The sequence below is a fragment of the Pinus tabuliformis genome, chromosome Q, assembly GCF_031772625.1.
Source record: "Pinus tabuliformis cultivar Carrire ecotype Pingquan chromosome Q, CPIR1, whole genome shotgun sequence".
Lineage (NCBI taxonomy): Eukaryota > Viridiplantae > Streptophyta > Pinopsida > Pinales > Pinaceae > Pinus > Pinus tabuliformis.
Genome location: NC_142296.1, coordinates 953,710,339 through 953,728,949, shown reverse-complemented (window position 1 = coordinate 953,728,949; position 18,611 = coordinate 953,710,339). Strand labels below are relative to the sequence as shown.

General features: G+C 38.0%; 1 pseudogene; it reads left to right on the top strand.

The window, feature by feature from the left end:
- The first annotated feature begins 9,419 nt into the window (after positions 1-9,419).
- Positions 9,420-10,745, top strand: LOC149222649 (actin-related protein 6 pseudogene; annotated as a pseudogene).
- Positions 10,746-18,611: the final 7,866 nt, after the last annotated feature.

Genomic DNA, 18,611 nt, shown 5'->3' with positions numbered 1-18,611 from the left:
TATCACTTATGCATCATTTCTTAGTATATTCATGTTATTTGTAGGAAGGAGGGCAGTCATTATGCCTATGTGGCTAATACATGTTTATTTCAGGTTTTTTGACATTAAATGGAGCAAAAACCACACAGATGGAGGAAAGGAGACAACCAAGGTGGCATTGCGGGTTTGTAGGAAGGTTGTCCACAGCCTTGAATGACCTTCCTCGTGATCTCCACCCCAACTCTGAGCTCCAACAGCTATCACCACCGAGCTAGAAGGCATCCAACGGATTCTACAGGAACAACAGTTTACTTTTAGTTGGACAGCCAAGCCCCACTAATTTAGGAGGCCAACTTGGCCCTCATAATGTATAAATATTGAGGCTGTAGCCTTCGATGGGAACTTTTGAACCTTTGTTGCAAATTCTGAAGTACGAGCTAAAGCTCTGTTTTACTCTTTGTAAGCCATTTTTGGCATGTTGTTAGACTTTTGACTATGATCTTTTAATAAAAGGCAGGCAGATTTGAGTTCAATTCTGAGTTCTTAGAGGAGCTATAGCTCTCAGGTTTGGGCCCAACCTGAGAGCAATAGGCCTCCTTTCTTTGTATTGTTACTTGTCTTTCCTTTCAGTATTTCATTTCTTTGCCTTGACATGCATTTGGAAAACACAGTTGCTGATTCGAATTTCTTGATGTGATTAAGTAGGTTAGTTTTATGGATAAAGTGCTTTCAGCAGTTTAGATTAGAGTAGGAGGATTAGAATTCATCAGAGTTCCAAGAAAAGGTTGATCGTACACTCACTTCCACCTCTGTTTAGAGATTGAGAGTGTAGACCGTGCCAACCACCAAAAAAACACAGTTTTACATGTTCATGCAAGCTTTAAAGTAATATTTCCATTGGTAGAAGTGTCCATGCATTTAGATCTTGAGCAATAACTCTTTGTTTCAGCACCATGCACGATTTCTCTCTTAACTTACATTGCTGTTCTTTGGTTTTCAATAAAACAATTAGAATAGGTTGATGAATCCTCGGTTTTGTGCAAGATAGAGGTGATTTGTTTCATTTACACTGCGCAACACCACTCTATCACTTCCTTATCCTTCGCAGCCGTGCCTAAGCCATCTCCTTACCTCCCAGCTTGATCATTTGTCCACCAACTCTTCTATTATCCACGTTGTTTTATCTTTTCGGCCTTCCATTGCCTCTACCCTTCTATCGACCAACCAGCTTTACACAACCCCTCTCCATCTCATCTCTCTGTCCATAAGCCATCACAAGCTCCCCTCTCATCCTACCTATCCACCCATACAGCCCATTCACTCCTCCATCACCCAAAACTCCGATTACAGAACATCCTGTAGAAGTTAGCAGACTTCCTGTAGAAATCCCGCGCTTCCTGTAGGATCCCCTGTAGACATCCTGTAGAAGCTTGCAAACACGGTTGCCAGGCATCTGAACGTTGTGAACTTCTGTGGAATGATGTTAGGGATCCCCTGGAACCTCTCAGAGTCCTCCTGACCTTTTCCAAGCCTTCCTCCCCTTGAACTACCCCTTCACAGTCAAGACCCAGTAAGAAGCACAATTATAATAACTCCAACCACTTGAGCAAAAATACAAAAACATGTTCTCTTCAGATGAAAGTAGTTTAGACTCATGCATCTCATCTCACTAGAAGTAATGGCATCATTTTTAGAAGTTGCATTCCCACCATTGCATCGTAAGGATTAAGCTGGCCAGATTAGGGTTTACTAGGGTTTCCATGTTTTGTTGGCTTTCAGTTCATTCTTGCAAAGTAGGTTAATTTCCTTTGAGATAGTTTTCGTTCATCACTTAAAAAGCTTCTTCTGAGAACATATAGAAGTTGGCTTGAGCCCTAGCGGACTTGTGCCAGCTGACCAAGTGACAGCTGCGACAAGAGCTAGTACTTGTGCATACAGCACCGTCGCTTCCAAGTTTGTTACGAACTACCGGGTTGATAAAATTAGAGAAGGAAGCTCCAGGAGTTGTAGCATTATTGCTACAATACTGGAGCCCACCAGCATACTCATAGATCTTACAAACAACATCAAATTAAAACATGAAGGTGTCAAGGTCCTCAAATGTTAGGCCATGGAAATGTGGAAGGGAAATAAGGCTTATATTCTTCATTCTAGCCTACCCATTCGTTTCTCTGATAGGAAAAATATCATTTTTTATGTTTTCAACTATGGTTTGGGCAGGTGAGATATTTTCTTCTTCCCCTATGGGTTCCTCAAAAACTTCAGGTTGCTCACCTAGAGGGTCCTCTAACTCCCCTGTAGTTAGAGAGGAAGTTCACAATCACCAAAGAAGAATGAGGGGTTCTCCTTGAAGGGGTGGAGGTTTTTGGTAGGAATTTCCCTTTGACTATCCCTACTCCTAAGAGCATGAAAGAACTAGCTCTGTATTTTTTTGAATTTTCTCTCTCTTTTTTTTTGAATCTTTCAAATCAATAATGTTGATGCAAAATAGAAGGAAAAAAAAAGTAACTCCTAAGTAGAAACAACACCTACTTTGGCACCTCCTCGACAACGATGCCAAAAAGTGAGGAGCCTTGATATTGAATCAAGGATGTGGCAACTTCCAAGGTTCTCAACTTAAATTATCAACTCGGAGTTCGTACAAACCTAGAGGTGACAGTGCTATATGCATAGTAGGTTAAGTTCTACTCATGTCCCCCTCATTCATTAGATCAAATCGAGGTATACAAAGACCACTCATTTAGCTAACTACAAAGAGAATTTCTATGAAAGCATATCATGATTGCAAGGGAATGAACATGATTCTAACTACAAAAATGAAAATACCATTCATTAAATGTGAAGACTAATTTTAATTACATGAAAGGAATAAACTATTCTAGTTGCAGAAATAAACCATGCTACTCTATTTGCACACAAATAAAATAAATATTCTACTTGCACGAATCATTTATCTAATTGCAACTTGCTTTAAAAAGAGGAATTCAATCTTCAACACAACTATGGAATTTAGAAAAACTAAGTCTAATTCTACTTGTTGTTTTGTGTTTGCAGTGGCCTTGGAGTCTCATTAATTAGAAAATCAAAGCTTGGAGGCCATTATTCAACTTTACAATGAAATATTCAAGGTCTTGGGAAAATATTATTGGATATAAGCAGTGCTACAAAACTACTACAAGATATAGGAGGCCTTGTTTTGCTATAGTAGTGCCCTGTTTTGCTACAGGAGTGGGTCCAAGAGCTTTCTAAGGGAAAGTATGGTGTCTTGAAGGTGGAGGAAGGTGGATGAAGGTGAATGAAGGATATGGGAGCCATTTTTCAAAGCCCAATACCCCTCTGAGACCTATCTTGCATGAACGTTCATGCCCACATTGTCCTTCATTGGACCTGTAAGGGTGATCTTGGTGGTAGAGTTTGAGAGTAATATGAGGTGTCTAGCAGGATGATGGAGTTGTCTAAGTGAATGTGGATGAGTGTGCCAACCCCTACAAGTCAAAAAATTCCCTACATACTAATTAATTACATGCATTAAATGATTAATATTACAACAAAATGAATCAAAGTGGAATAAGATGAGTTGAATTTTATTTCTTTAAGATCTACTCTATCGTACAACATATACCTACTCTAATTTCCAAATCAATTCTACTAACTTCTAAGTTGCAGAAGCCAAGCATGCAGAAGAGTAAGAATCCAAAACTTAACAATTTCCAAGAAACCATAAACACATATTTTTGGTTTGTTGTTGTGGATCATCCAACCACACTTCCCACAAGAGAGGTTTTGGTCAAACCTGTAACTACAATATTTGTAATATAATTCCTATTTAAACAAGGAAACAAAGGAAATGAATTCAACACAAACAAGGAAATAATACAAGAGAGGAACTAAAACCTCTGGGTTGGGCCCAAACCCTAGGGTTTCAACCCTCCAAAGTTAACTCAGATGTAAGCCAACAATAAGATTTTAATTGACAAAAAATAAGAGTCCCATACATCATATGAAAAATGAAAATACCAATATCAAGCACTAGGCTCTCAGTAGATACTCCTATCTCCAACAAAAGTTTAAATCCTCGTGAGCCTTTAGGCTTGTTTATTTATACAAAAAGTGGCTGAGGGGAAGATACCTTGAAAGGAGGATTGCTTCCCTCCGAAATCTTGAAATTGGTGGATCTGGTTCCCTTGGATCTTCACATGCACTCAAGTTCATCCGCTACTAGTGGATTTGAGCTATTGGTGAGGAATATTTGGTCTCAAGTCGAGTTGGAGAGTTAATGTAGTGGACAAGCAATCCTATATTCTCTCTAAAAACCTCCAACAAGCCCCTCCATAGTAAATATCTACAAAAATGCCTCTTTTGCCTGCATATTAGTCAAATTAGGCTATGAAATATGAAAATCGCCCTTTAGTATTCCTACTAAGCACATTATGGCTAAAAATGCGAATTAATGTAAGCAAAGGAGAGTTTTAAGGGTTGGAGGATAGCACAATGGGCCTCAAAATATACGTATTGATGGGACCCATCATCACCTCGCTACTGAAGGTATTGCTCACCCTCTGAGAAAATAAGTCGCTGATGTTAAGTTCATTCATGGCCATAGTGGCCTCTTTGACATCCCAAGGCATCTCAGATGGTGTGCCTTTCTATGGATAGAATCCTGCATTTGTTTCTATGTTTTTCCACTCCTTTGGTTCTTCTACTCACTCTCTTCTCTCTCCTGTACGATTAATATTAAGGGAGGAATGAGTTTGAGCCCTATCCAATTGATCTTCAACCTTTGCATGATTATTTTGTAGAGTGGGGTTCTCTCTAAGGCATTCCTTAGTCTTTCTAGAGAGTGATACTCTCTAATTTGCAAACTATGAGGCAGAGCATGCCATCTAATTTGGAAAGCCTGCAAAATTTTTATCCTCAACATCATAAAGGTGTTCTCAAAATGGAGAATAACTTGTTATTGGGCTGCTATATACCGAGGTGCCAATTCAGGATCGATGGAGATGACGTTGTGGTTACTGATGACAACCTTGGGGCTCACTAGTTCTTCTCTAATGTATAAAGGCTCCTTTTCTTCTTTTTTCATCACTCTCCTTACTTCTTTAGCTATTGTTTCTTCATGGGTCAACCAAGGGGCTAGTGCCATTAGTTTCATGTCTCCCAATCTTGATTTGGGGTCCCAAAAGTTCATGTATGTGAGGATTATCTTGTGGATGTAGAACTCGAACAGTTTGGCTCTATCCTCAATACTTTCCTTTTTGAAAAAGTTGATGATTTTTTTGTAGTCTTGGAAAGGTAAAGAAACATATTGTGCTAATGTTTTTAATCTAGAATTGCAGCCACTACTACTTGAGGAATATGGAATAGGATTTGGATGGTTGCCTGCATTGTATGGCTTCAATATATAAACTTGTCATAGTGGCAAGTTGTATCTCTTTTTCTTACAACTTCTCTCTTAGCATTTTTTTCTATGTCTGTAGTTGCTCCTTCATGACTAACTCCCTTAGCCTTAAGTTATTCAATTCCTTGCTTAGTTCATACACTTTTTCCTCCATGAGGCCCACATCTTCCACCTTCTTCGATCTTGAAATTTGTATCCATCTATGGGTTTTGCCTCTTTCCCTTTCCAACTCAAAGAAGAGTGGTATTGAAAATATCTTGGGTATAATTGATGGGCCTCCAAATTAGACACAAATTAAGGCCCATACAACCTTTATTAGGCACATGAATGAAATATTAAACCTCTCCTTATACACTTAATAATGTCTTTTTAGCTTTAATATGTTATTAGTGTTGATTTTTGAGTAGCTTGGGAGGTACTCCGAGCCCTAGTTTTTGTGGATTAGATGGAAAACTGCCAAAAGAGTCACTTGTGGGCTTGGAACCCAAGCATGGGGTTTTTCACCCATCATGATTTGGGCCAAAACCATGGATCACTTTGGATATGTGATGGGATGATATGATAGAGGGCAGAAAGGAGAATCTAACACTTGGAGAATCATCAATTTTCGAGTTGTCCTTAATGAGATATGATTTTTTGAAGTTTATGGTTGGGTTTACACATGAGGAGTCTAGGTCAGCTTGGTGTTAAGAAGGCATGTCATAGTTGTACAAGGGCTATGATGACATTTTGAGGAGCCCTCTCTATGTGTATATATAGGAGGTGAAGGAGGAAATTACTACTCATCCATAAGGAGCTTGTTGGAGGAGAGGACAACTCTGTTTTGGGCCACATGAAATAAGGACAGACCATCGAGGGCTTGAAGGTCTATTTGGGCTTCTTCTTGGTGACTGAAGTGCAGAAAAGGAGGGCTAAGGTACTATTCTAGAGATTTGAGGCTAGAGGGACTTGTTTAAGGTCTATTTGAGGGAGGAATATCCTTGTTTGGGTGAGTTGCAGACCTTGTGGTTACATTAGAGCCATTGTAGGCCTGTTATGGGAAAGATAGGACGGTCGTAAGGCCTATTCAATGGTGTTAAGAAATGGCACCAACATCGTAGGCCAAGGGGTTAAGGAAGAAGGGAATCTGAAACAATAAGAGGATTGTTGCATGGTTTTGTGAGGGTTGTGAAGGACTGTGTTTTGTTCCCTAACCAGATCCAGATTGCAGCAATCAAGGAGACCTAAAATAGTGAGCTAAAGGTATGTATTTTGGTGCATCTTGTAGGTGTTGTATTTTTGTTTTATGGATCAGTTCGTTTAGCAACCTATGGGTTTCATTTAGAGGACTTTTTGTGGAGGTCAAAAGTCTATCCTAGGAGAAAAACTTGCAGTGAAGTATTAGGCATCATTAAACTTGTGGATGGTAGCTTGTTGATGGCCTGAAGTAGCCCTTGACAAGTAGTCATAACGAAAGCTTGACAACTAAAGGTTGGGTGAAGGATTGAGCCTATGTGTAGCTCTTTGATAGACAAAAGAGGCTACTAGAAGGAAGATTGGAGAGCTCAGGTTTTGGCCAACCTAGAAGAGTAGACTGGATCAGCCCGTGTACATGCAATAGAAATGACATGCAACTGTGTTAGGTGGCATCCCTCCTAGAGTCTCTATGTGTTGTCCTTTGAAGGAATAAGACAACTAATGAGCAGTGCGGGAGCGAAGGACCGATAGGACAAAATACGACAAAGAAGCTGCAACGAAGATTGTCATTATATCTTGTATTCCATAGACTATTGTGCTATTCATATTGGTTTAATATAACGAAGATTGGGTTGTACACGATTGTACAATATTTTGTTAAAAATTGTGTATACTTGTGCATATGTGATTTATGGTTTTATATTTTCCATTGTGAAAAATAGTTATGTTGAGATTCTTGGTTTGGTAGTGTTGGGCTTCAAAATTGTCCTTATTTTCACTCCATTATTCACCAATACCTTCACATTTTACCTTCATGTCACCTCCATTCCACCTCCACATCATTACATTTACCTCATTATTGGGTTATAACTATGCTTTTCCAAAGTTTATTAATTCTTAACATTTAAAGTGGATTTATGGTTAAACTTTAGAAAATAATATGCTTATACTCATACCTAACAATTGAAATGAGTTTGTTGACATGTGTAGGTACAAAGGAAGCTTCCAAGACACCTTTATGTGGCCTTGAAGGATCAAATTCGAATTTGATAAGATAAGCGTCATGGAAAAGATCATGATCTCATGGAGAAGATCATGGACCTCATGGAGGAGATCATGGAGGATAGGGTTATGTGTCTAGATGGTTGAGAAATGTATGGAACTAAAGAGAGATTAGTGGATCATCATTATGAGTTTGTTATCTCATCCCATTGTATAAATAGGAGTACCTCCTCCATTTCAAAGGGAGGACTCTTGGAGCATGTATCCAACTTATGATGGAATAGAATAAAGCTTCATTTTACATATATTTCCATTATGTAGTTTTAGATATAAGTTGCCTTAATGTAGTATATGGAATGGCTTGTCACTTTGTTCTTAGGAGAATTGAGCTCACTCTAGAAGGATCAAAGGAACACGTTATTTCATATTAGATCTTATTTCATTTAATTGCTTAGATGTTTGAGGATTTTTTTATGATTGATGAATGAGTTTTAAATCTTATCAGCATATGAGAGGACAACCAAGGGTCTAAGTTAGGCTCTTTCTCTATTTGATTTGCATGATAAATGAAACTCATTTTTTTTGCTTTTATGTTTCAAGTATCATATGAGTAGATAACCAAGAGTCTAAGTTAGGCTCTCTCTCCATTTGATTTGTATGATAATTGAAATCCTTTTATGTTTCAAGTCATTTCATTTCTTACGCTTATGAATGAATCTTAGTTTAGTTTGGATTAGTATATGAGGGGACAATCAAGAGAATAAGTTAGTCTTTCTCTCTCTTTGAATCTGAACAACAATTAAAGTTCATTCTCTTGTCTTTATTTCAAGTTTCTGGTTTTATGTAATCAATGATTTCTCTATGATATTGTAGGGAAGGAAAACCAAGACCTCCTTCATTAGGAGCCTCTTCCCTTGCATATTATATTGAATTGTAAATAATTTAGCTAGACATAGAATTAGTTGCCTACTCCTGCATATATATTGCTGGCACCATCACAAGCTTACGAGTTTCCCTGGTTGATAATTTAATGAAAGCAATTTAAGCAAATAATTGCCCAACATTTTGGCACCGTTGCCGGGGATGGTGCTAAGGGATTAGGCATTAGGAATTTAATTCAGTACTAGTATTTTTCTTTAGAAAAACTAACTTGTGAAACCTGGTGACAGTAGGATCTTCATAAAGGAGTTCAAGTTTGAGTTTTCTGATGTTTTAGTATTTAGCTAGTTTTAAATTTAGTCTTTTTAAAAAAACCCCCCTGCATAAATAAAAATGAATCAAGCGATTGCTATGCTCTCTTCCTGCGCTTCGTGTGATCGGGAAGATCATAAAATCTATTGATTTAGTTCAAATAAAAATACTCTTGCTGAAAAATTGATATGTGACATGACAATAAAAAATTTGTGAATGCACAACTAAAAAAAAAAAAATTTTTTTAAAGAGATAAGTTCAATTTGCCCGCCTCGATCAAGAATCTTGGCCCATATCCTTCATCTGAAGGGAATTCGCAGCAGGTGGGGTCACTCAATCGGATAGAGAATTCATCCTCCTGATCTCCCATGGAGAACGCACAGGGCTTTTCCGCTTCGACATTTCATTTATTGCTATGGAAATTTTGCTCTGCCCGGGCTTTAGATGCACCACTGCAACTTTCATCCATTCAGACCCCAGATCTATGCTGCACACCGAAGCACAATGCAGGGCATATGGCGATAAACAATGTAAATATCACCAAAAGAATTCTCGTACTAGACCCCATCTTCAGAGATTGAGTAAGCTCAGGACATGAATCTTGATAAACTCGAGATTTTGCTCGAGATTTAGGTGATAGCTGTAGTTAATCATGGCGAGAGCATGTGCACCCATGGTAGTGTTGGACAACGAAGGAGGATACTATAAAGCAGGGTTCGCGGGCCACAAAAATCCTCTGGTGGTCGTCCCCAATTGTATGGGGTGTCCTCAATCCACGAAGAAATGGGTGATAGCAGACCAGCTCCAGCAGTGCGATGACATAGCCGTCATTACCCTGCGCCGCCCATTCGACAGAGGTTACCTCATAAACCCCGACCTACAAAAAGAGATTTGGGATCGAATATTTAAAAACCTTCTCAAAATTCGACCCTCAGACTCTTCGGGTTTTGGTGGAGCCTCTCTTCAATCTGCCCTCCATTCAGAGGGCCATGGACGAGCTTGTCTTCGAAGATCTAGGGTTCCAGTCCCTTTACGTAGCAGATTCGCCCTCGTTGGTTCATTTATACGAGGCGAGCAGGTCGCCTATTAGCCTTTTAGCCCGCACACAATGCAGCCTCGTGGTGGATTGTGGCTTTTCCTTCACCCACGCGGCTCCCGTGTACCAGAACTTTACTATTAATTATGGGGTTAAAAGAATTGATCTCAGAGGAAAGGCGCTTACTAATTATTTCAAGGAGCTTGTTTCCTACCAGGCTATTAATATGATGGACGAGACTTACATCATGGATGATGTTAAGGAAAAGCTATGCTTCGTTTCACTCGATGTCGCCCGTGACCTTGAAGTGGCCAGGAAACCAGGAAATGAAAATCTTATTCGAAGTACATATGTCCTTCTTGATGGTATCAAACATAAGTGGGGTTTTGTGAAAGATCCAGAAGGGGCCCGGAGATATCTGTCTCTACAAGAGAAAGGAGCACTGCCAACAGATTCACAGGAGAATTCAAGAGAGCATGATATTTCTCAAATTGTTGAGATTGTAGAAGATAAAAAGGATGATGCTTCCATCAGAAATGAAGAATTGAAGTTGACTAATGAACAGTTTCTTGTTCCAGAAATGCTTTTTCATCCTGCGGATCTTGGAATGAACCAGGCTGGCTTGGCAGAATGCATTGTGCGGGCTATTAACTCCTGCCATCCTCATCTTCACCCAGTACTTTTTTTTCAAGCATAATTCTGACTGGTGGGAGCTCACTTTTTCCACACATGAAAGCAAGGCTGGAACAGGAACTGCGGCCTCTTGTTTGTGATGACTATAAAGTAAAAATTGTGACACAAGAAGAGCCAATGTTAGGTGCATGGAGAGGGGGATCATTATTGGCAGCCAGCCCTGAGTTTGAATCTCTATGTGTGACAAAGGCAGATTATGAAGAAATTGGATCTGCAAGATGCCGGCGGTGTTTTATGCAATCTTTTGTTGTGGTCAATCTTCTCAAATGATTACTCTGACACAGTTTTTTACAAATTCTGGATCGATCGGGACCGTTTGAACAATCTCTTCAACAGAATGCAAGTCCGTGGTTTAATAAAGCCATGAAAAAAAGAATTGAAGGACTTCATGAAAACAAAGCTTGCGCCTTCAATGCCTGATCCAGAAACCCTAAACCCAATTTTGTGGATTCGTTCCTATCACCCCAAACTTCATAGACATGTGGAAATTTCACATGCTTTGAGTTTTTCATTTTGTTTTGTTTTGCGTTGAGTTTTTGTTTTGTGTTTTTAGTTTTGGTTTGTATTTATTTTTATTTTTGTTCTATATTTAGTTTTAATTTGTTTTGATATATATTTTTAGTTGTAATTTGTTATTAAGTTTGTTATGTAATTTATTGTTCTTTGTTTGACTTTAAATGTTTGTTATTTAATTTTTATGTTTGTTATATTTGTATTAATATATTAATTGTATTAACATATTAATATATTAATATAATTATATTAATTGTTATAATTGTAGTTTGTTATATTTAATTGTAAATTGTTATATATAATTGTTGTTATGTTTGTTATGTTATATGATTGTATTAATATATTGTTTTATATTAGATATGATTTTCATGTTGTGATCTTTAAAAATAAAAAAATAAAAAAATTGTTATGTGTTTTGTGATTGTTTTGAAGCATTTAAAGAATAAATATTGGCATGTGAAGGATATTGGCATAAAACAAAATATTGGTGATATACAAATTGAGAGAATGGGCAAAAAAAAAAACAAACAAACACACTTTTCACAAAATTTACGCAAGTTTGAAAATAAATAATGGAACATTTGGAAGAATAATTTAAAAGAACATTTGGTGGATTATTTAAATGCTAATTAACTTTCTTAGAGTTGGCAATTTGATAATTGTTGTATGCTTTTATAACATGCTAATCTGCAGGACACAACAAATCTATAATGTGATACTTTGAGTATTACTTTTCATGGTTATTTTAAGAATGGATTGATTTTAATAGCATGATTAAGTCAATTTCAACACTTTGATTATCCTTAATTTGTTTTATTTGGTATGAAATTTTTGCTTAAGAATCATGAAGAAACTGGCCATTTCTTCTAGAGCACACTTATGTTTTCTTTGTACCAAGTTTTTTTTACAGGTTACAGGACAATCAAGTATTCATTAAGGAGATTACATTGTGCGCACAATTGGTCTTCAAACGACTAATTTCATGAAAAATTCTAAAGACAAATCCATGTCCACAACCATTATTTTGCACTCCCATTTTGCAAAAGATTTTCCACCAATTGTCAATCCATAAAGCATGACCTTTCCATATCCACTTTTCACAGCAAGAGTTTATTCATACACCATGCATTTCCTTACATCCATTCTTTACACACTTATTGTCATTTTCCATGTCATTACCATTCCCCCAAATAAAACCCTGCTTCTATGGATATCATTGAGTCAAAGTCCTAGAGTCTAAGTATCTTTGTAAAAAACACCTAGAGGCTTGCATGCCTTAATGGCAAGTACTCTTGCCAATGAACAATGGGAGTACATTAATATCCTTTCTTCGTTGGATTTTGTAGGTGACTCGACCACGACAAATTTATTCGTACCTACAAAGATGTGTTAGGCATCTTGACTCCCATTGGAATCAATGGTGGGAGCTCTTGTGTTGGCTAGGGCCATTCATAAACGGCCACTAAGTCAATAACTTCTTGTTATGTTCGACATTGACACATTTAATCACATAGTAAGATTTGTGCCATTGAGCATTGAAGACTTGAAGACCCATATTTTGTAGCAGATGAAGCCAATTTCCTTTCATTGCTTTTTAGTTTGTTATGACTTGAGGACAAGTCAATAAATAAGGTTGGGGGGAGGAAAATGTAACTTATATATTTTGTATACCTTCCAAGCCTTATAGATTTTTAGCCATATTCAACAGACTCATCAGATTCATCATCCAGCAGCAGAGGATCCAGCAGTAGATACGACTTTCAGCCATGTTCAGCAGACTCCTCATATTCATTATCTAGTAGCAGAGGATCCAATAGCTGATACGACAATACAGATCCATCTTTCATCCACCATTTTCACAACCAAGTAAAGAAGACTATGAACAACAGTTTTTGCAGCCACACATACACAACTATCATCCATTTTTGGAAGGGTAAGTTAAGGTATGATATTTTCTAACTTTTAACCATTAAATTCCTTGAAAAGTTAGAATAATAATTTTTGGAAAAACTTTACTTCCTTTCCCCTTCCTTTCCCCATTTCACATAACTGCCCAAAACCATCCGTTTAAGGGGAAGGATACATTTACATACATACTTTGTCACATTCATATAACATCCGCATTCATATATCACATTTTAAAACCCACTTACCTTCAAAATATATTCACTATTACATGAGCATTCAAATAGCTTTGTCCAAAGTATTTAAAAGTTAATTGGATGCCAACAGAATCATGGTTGTTACACAAGAACCAACCAAGTTGTAGTTCATCAAAATAATGCTTTGCAAAAGTTAAGTAAATGATATTATGCAGAGTTTAAGCCAAAGCTCAAGTACCAAAAGGTAATGTAATAGATTGCATGAGGACATGCAATACCTTTAGTTTGGGGGTATGTTCGGCTTCAAAATTGTCCTTATTTTCACTCCATTATTCACCAATACCTTCACATTTTACCTTCATGTCATCTCCATTCCACCTCCACATCATTACATTTACCTCATTATTGGGTTATAACTATGCTTTTCCAAAGTTTATTAATTCTTAACATTTTAAAGTGGATTTATGGTTAAACTTTAGAAAATAATATGCTTATACTCATACCTAACAGTTGGAATGAGTTTGTTGACATGTGTAGGTACAAAGGAAGCTTCCAAGACACGTTTATGTGGCCTTGAAGGATCAAATTCGAATTTGATAAGATAAGCGTCATGGAAAAGATCATGATCTCATGGAGAAGATCATGGACCTAATGGAGGAGATCATGGAGGATAGGGTTATGTGTCTATATGGTTGAGAAATGTATGGAACTAAAGAGAGATTAGTGGATCATCATTATGAGTTTGTTATCTCATCCCATTGTATAAATAGGAGTACCTCCTCCATTCCAAAGGGAGGACTCTTGGATGATGGAATAGAATAAAGCTTCATTTTACATATATTTCCATTATGTAGTTTTAGATATAAGTTGCCTTAATGTAGTATATGGAATAGCTTGTCACTTTGTTCTTAGGAGAATTGAGCTCACTCTAGAAGGATCAAAGGAACATGTTATTTCATATTAGATCTTATTTCATTTAATTTCTTAGATGTTTGAGGATTTGTTTGTGATTGATGAATGAGTTTTAAATCTTATCAGCATATGAGAGGACAACCAAGGGTCTAAGTTAGGCTCTTCCTCTATTTGATTTGCATGATAAATGAAACTCATTCTTTTTGCTTTTATGTTTCAAGTATCATATGAGGAGATAACCAAGAGTCTAAGTTAGGCTCTCTCTCCATTTGATTTGTATGATAATTGAAATCCTTTTATGTTTCAATTCATTTCATTTCTTATGCTTATGAATGAATCTTAGTATAGTTTGGATTAGTATATGAGGGGAAAATCAAGAGACTAAGTTAGTCTTTCTCTCGCTTTGAATCTGAACAACAATTAAAGTTCATTCTCTTGTCTTTATTTCAAGCTTCTCGTTTTATGTAATCAATGATTTCTCTATGATACTGGAGGGAAGGACAACCAGGACCTCCTTCATTAGGAGCCTCTTCCCTTGCATATTATATTGAATCGTAAATAATTTAGCTCGACATAGAATTAGTTGCCTACTCCTGCATATATATTGCTGGCACCATCACAAGCTTACGAGTTTCCCTGGTTGATAATTTAATGAAAGCAATTTAAGCAACTAAATTTCCCAACAGGTAGCGTCATAGATTCTAAGATGCTAACCTAGACCCAAGATCATGGAAATTCAACATGGTATCAAAGCCATGTTTGAGCTACTTTGGAAGTCGGTGAATCAGAGTTGTGCATAGAGAAGTAAAACTTAAGAGGGAGTTGGTCACATTATAGGTGACAATGTTGAAGTTGTTGGATAGTATCTGGTATGAGGATAGGTTGGAGGGTTTGTCCAACTATAATCTATGAAAGTGAAGGATCAAGTTGGTCTTGTAGGTCAACATGATCTCAGAGTTCACCAAGAAAGCCATAAAGAATCCAACTCACCCAAGGGAGCTGGAAGTGTACGAGGATTTGGATACGAGGGTGAGATTGATAATCCTTGATGGTTTGAGGGATCCCCTAATACCTCATTTTCCCAGGAAGAACATTGCACATGAGATATGGATGGATCTTTATAATTTGTTCCAAAATAAGAGCAACAACCAGGTAATAGTATTGGAGGATAAGTTGAAGTCCACCAAGATGATACAGGGCGAGGGTGTGAATTCATATCTGACGAGATTATCTTAGGTCAAAGATGAGCTTGCTGTTGTCGGTGTGATTATTTCAGATTCTAATATGGTGAGGATTGCTTTGAAAAGGTTCACCAAGGAATGGAAGCCCTTCATCAAAGGGATTGCTGCCCAAGAGAAGTTTCCAGACTAGAATAGGTTGTGGGACGACTTCATTCAGGAAGAGTTGCGAGACGAGGATCTTCATCTGAAGAAGAGGGCTTTAGAGGATGACGTGGCACTTACAGTGTGAATGAAGGGTAAGAAGAGGAAGGACTTGAGTAAAGTCAAGTGTTTCAAATGTGGCGAGATGGGTCATTTTTTGTTGAGATGTTTGATGAAGAAGAAGGTAGATGAAGAGAAGAAGAAAGGAAAGAAGGTCGATGATGTTGCCACTTCTGCTGAGATAGATTCTCTCACCAGAATATTGGAGGAGGAGGAATTTTATACGATATCTCATTTCTCGCAATGTACTATCAATGAGGATGGATGGTACATGGACAGTGATGCGATGAAGATATGACAGGGTCACAGGAGGTTATTGAGACTCTAGATGAATGGTACTAGAAGTCGCACATGGTTTTGGGTGCTAAGAGTTTGAAAGAGATCCGAGGATCGGGAGTTGTGCCATTTAGGATGGAGACATGACGTGTGATGCAGGTCCATGATGCACTATTTGTACCAGGACTCAGATATAGTATGGTATTTGTCTCGATGATCAAGAAGATGGGGATTGAGGTCTTGTTCTAGGATGGGAAGGAAAGATTCAGGCCTAGGGGCTCTAGCATCGATGGGATTGTGCTTGGAGTTAGAGTGCATGGTATATAAAGGCTAACGGGAAATCCTATGGATCATGGGAAGAAGTAGGTTGAGCAGGTGCAGGTTCCAGAGAAGCAGTTGTAGGTGCAAGATTTAGAGGTACATGTATAGGTTCCCAAGAAAAAGCTCCAGGTTCCAGAGGTTCAGAGGGAGTTGAGTTCTAGCGAGAGTTTGCAGGTTTAGAGGAGATTTTGTGGCCTAAGAAGAGTGTGTGGTCAGTAGGAATCAAGGGTGTTTCCACATATGTTAAGAAGGAAACATGGAGGGATTGGAAAGTGATACAAGAGAAGAATAAGAAGCAGGATACTTCTAGTGATAATGACACATCCAAGAGAAACGCAGTTCATGCTACATGGATTTTTGCAGTGGTGAGCACAAAGAGTTGGGTGACTATTGTGAGTAGTGATGATGATGATGAGTTACTTCCTAGTCTTGAAAGCACCTCCATCGTTAAGAGGGAGCATATATTTTTTAGTATCTTGGGAGGTAATCCAAGCCCTAGAGTTTGGGGATTGGAAGGAAAAGCACCACAAGAGTGACTTGTGGGCTTGGAACCCAAGCATGGGGTTTTGCACCCATTATGATTTGAGCCAAAACCATGGAGCACTTTGGAAATGTGATGGGATGACATGATAGAGGGTGGAAAAGAGAATTAAATGCTTCAATAGTCATCGAATTCGAAGTTGTCCTTAGTGAGATATGAATTTGTGAATTTTATGGTAGGTTTTGCACATGAGGAGTATATGTCAGCTTGGTGTTAAGAAGGCATGTGACAGTTGTACAAGACCTATGATGATGTTTTGAGGAGCCCTCTATATGTGTATATATAGGAGGCGGAGGAGGACATTATTACTCATCCAAAAATGCAACACATCACAAGTAAGGAGCTCATTGGAGGAGAGGATAACTCTGTTTTAGGCCACATGCAAGAAGGACAGACCAACGAGGGTTTGAAGGATTGTTTGGGCTTCTTCTTGGTGACTGAAGTGTAAAAAAGGAGGGTTGAGGTGCTGTTCTAGAGATTCGAGGTAGGAGGGACTTGTTTAAGGGTTGTTTGAGGGAGGAAAATCCCTATTTGGGTGATCTACAGACCTTTAGAGCCATCATAGGCCTATTTTTGGAAATATAGGATGGTCATAAGGTCTATTCAAGGGTGTTTAAGCAATGGGATAAGTAGCGTAGGCCAAGGGCTTAAGGAAAAAGGGAATCCTCAACAATAAAAGGAATGTTGCAGGGTTTTGTGAGGGCTGTTAGGGACTTTGTTTTGTGCCCTAACTAGACCCAGATTGTAGCAGTCAAGGAGACCTCAAACAATGAGTTGAAGGTATGAATTTTGGTGCATCTTGTAGGTGCTGGATCCACGTTTTGTGTATCCGTTTGGATCATTTTGTTTGAAAACTTGTGGGTGCTATTTGGAGGAATTTTCATGGAGGTCAAAAGTCTATCCTAGGTGCAAAAATTGCAGTGAGGGATTGGGAATCATTGGACTAGTGGACGGTATCATGTTGATGGCCTAAAGTAGCCCTTGACAAGAAATCATAATGAGAGCTTGACAATTGAAGGCTGGGTGAATGACTGAGTCTATGTGCACTTCTTTGATGGAAGAAAGAGGCTACCGTAAGGCAGATTAGAGAGCTCAAGAATTGGCTGGCCTAGAAGAGAAGATTGGATCAGCCCGTGTACATGCAACATAAGTGACATGCAGCAGTGTTAGGTGGTAGCCCTCCTAGAGTCTCTATGTGTTGTCCTTTGAAGGACTAAGGGACAACTAGTGAGAAGTACGAGAGTGAAGAACCGACAAGACAAGATATGAAAAAGAAGATGCAATGAAGATTGTTATTGTATCATGTATTCCATATACTGTTGTATTATTCAGATTGGTTTAATAAAACGAAGATTGGGTTGTACATTATTGTACAATATTTTGTTAAAAAATGTGTATACTTGTGCATATGTGATTTATTGCTTTATATTTTCCACTGTGCAAAGTATTTCTGTTGAGATTCTTGGTTTTGTAGTGTCAGATATTCTAAGATTCTAACCTAGACCCAAGATCATGGAAATTCAACACTTAGGAAGGTTTAGAGATAATTGCATATTATGTGCCTAATATTATTTATTTTTGCAGAATATTCAGAGAATATGGAGTAAATTCTGAATGAGATAATATAGGAACTTTATCCCTACTACAAGATGGACCAATATTGGATAATAAATGAACAAAATATCATGAAGATATTGAAAAATTTTGGAGCTCCAATGATTCAGAAATCTAGGAATGTGTTCCATGTCATTTAATGTAGATTCCTAGTGTTGGGAACTAGATCTGCTATTTGAGGGATTTTGGAGAGGAAGTATTCCTCCTTTCAAGGAGAATACGTCCTCAACACTTTATATAAGTACCAATTCTAATTGGCCTCTAGGGGCATGTATTTCTTAGTCTTCTTGTGGAGAAAACTTGTTATTTAGCATCTCTACTTTCATTTCTAGGAGGGATGTACTTGGATCCATTCAAATAGTGAAGTTTGGTGCCATTTTAAGCCTCTAAAGCTTGGTTTCCTCCATAGGACTAT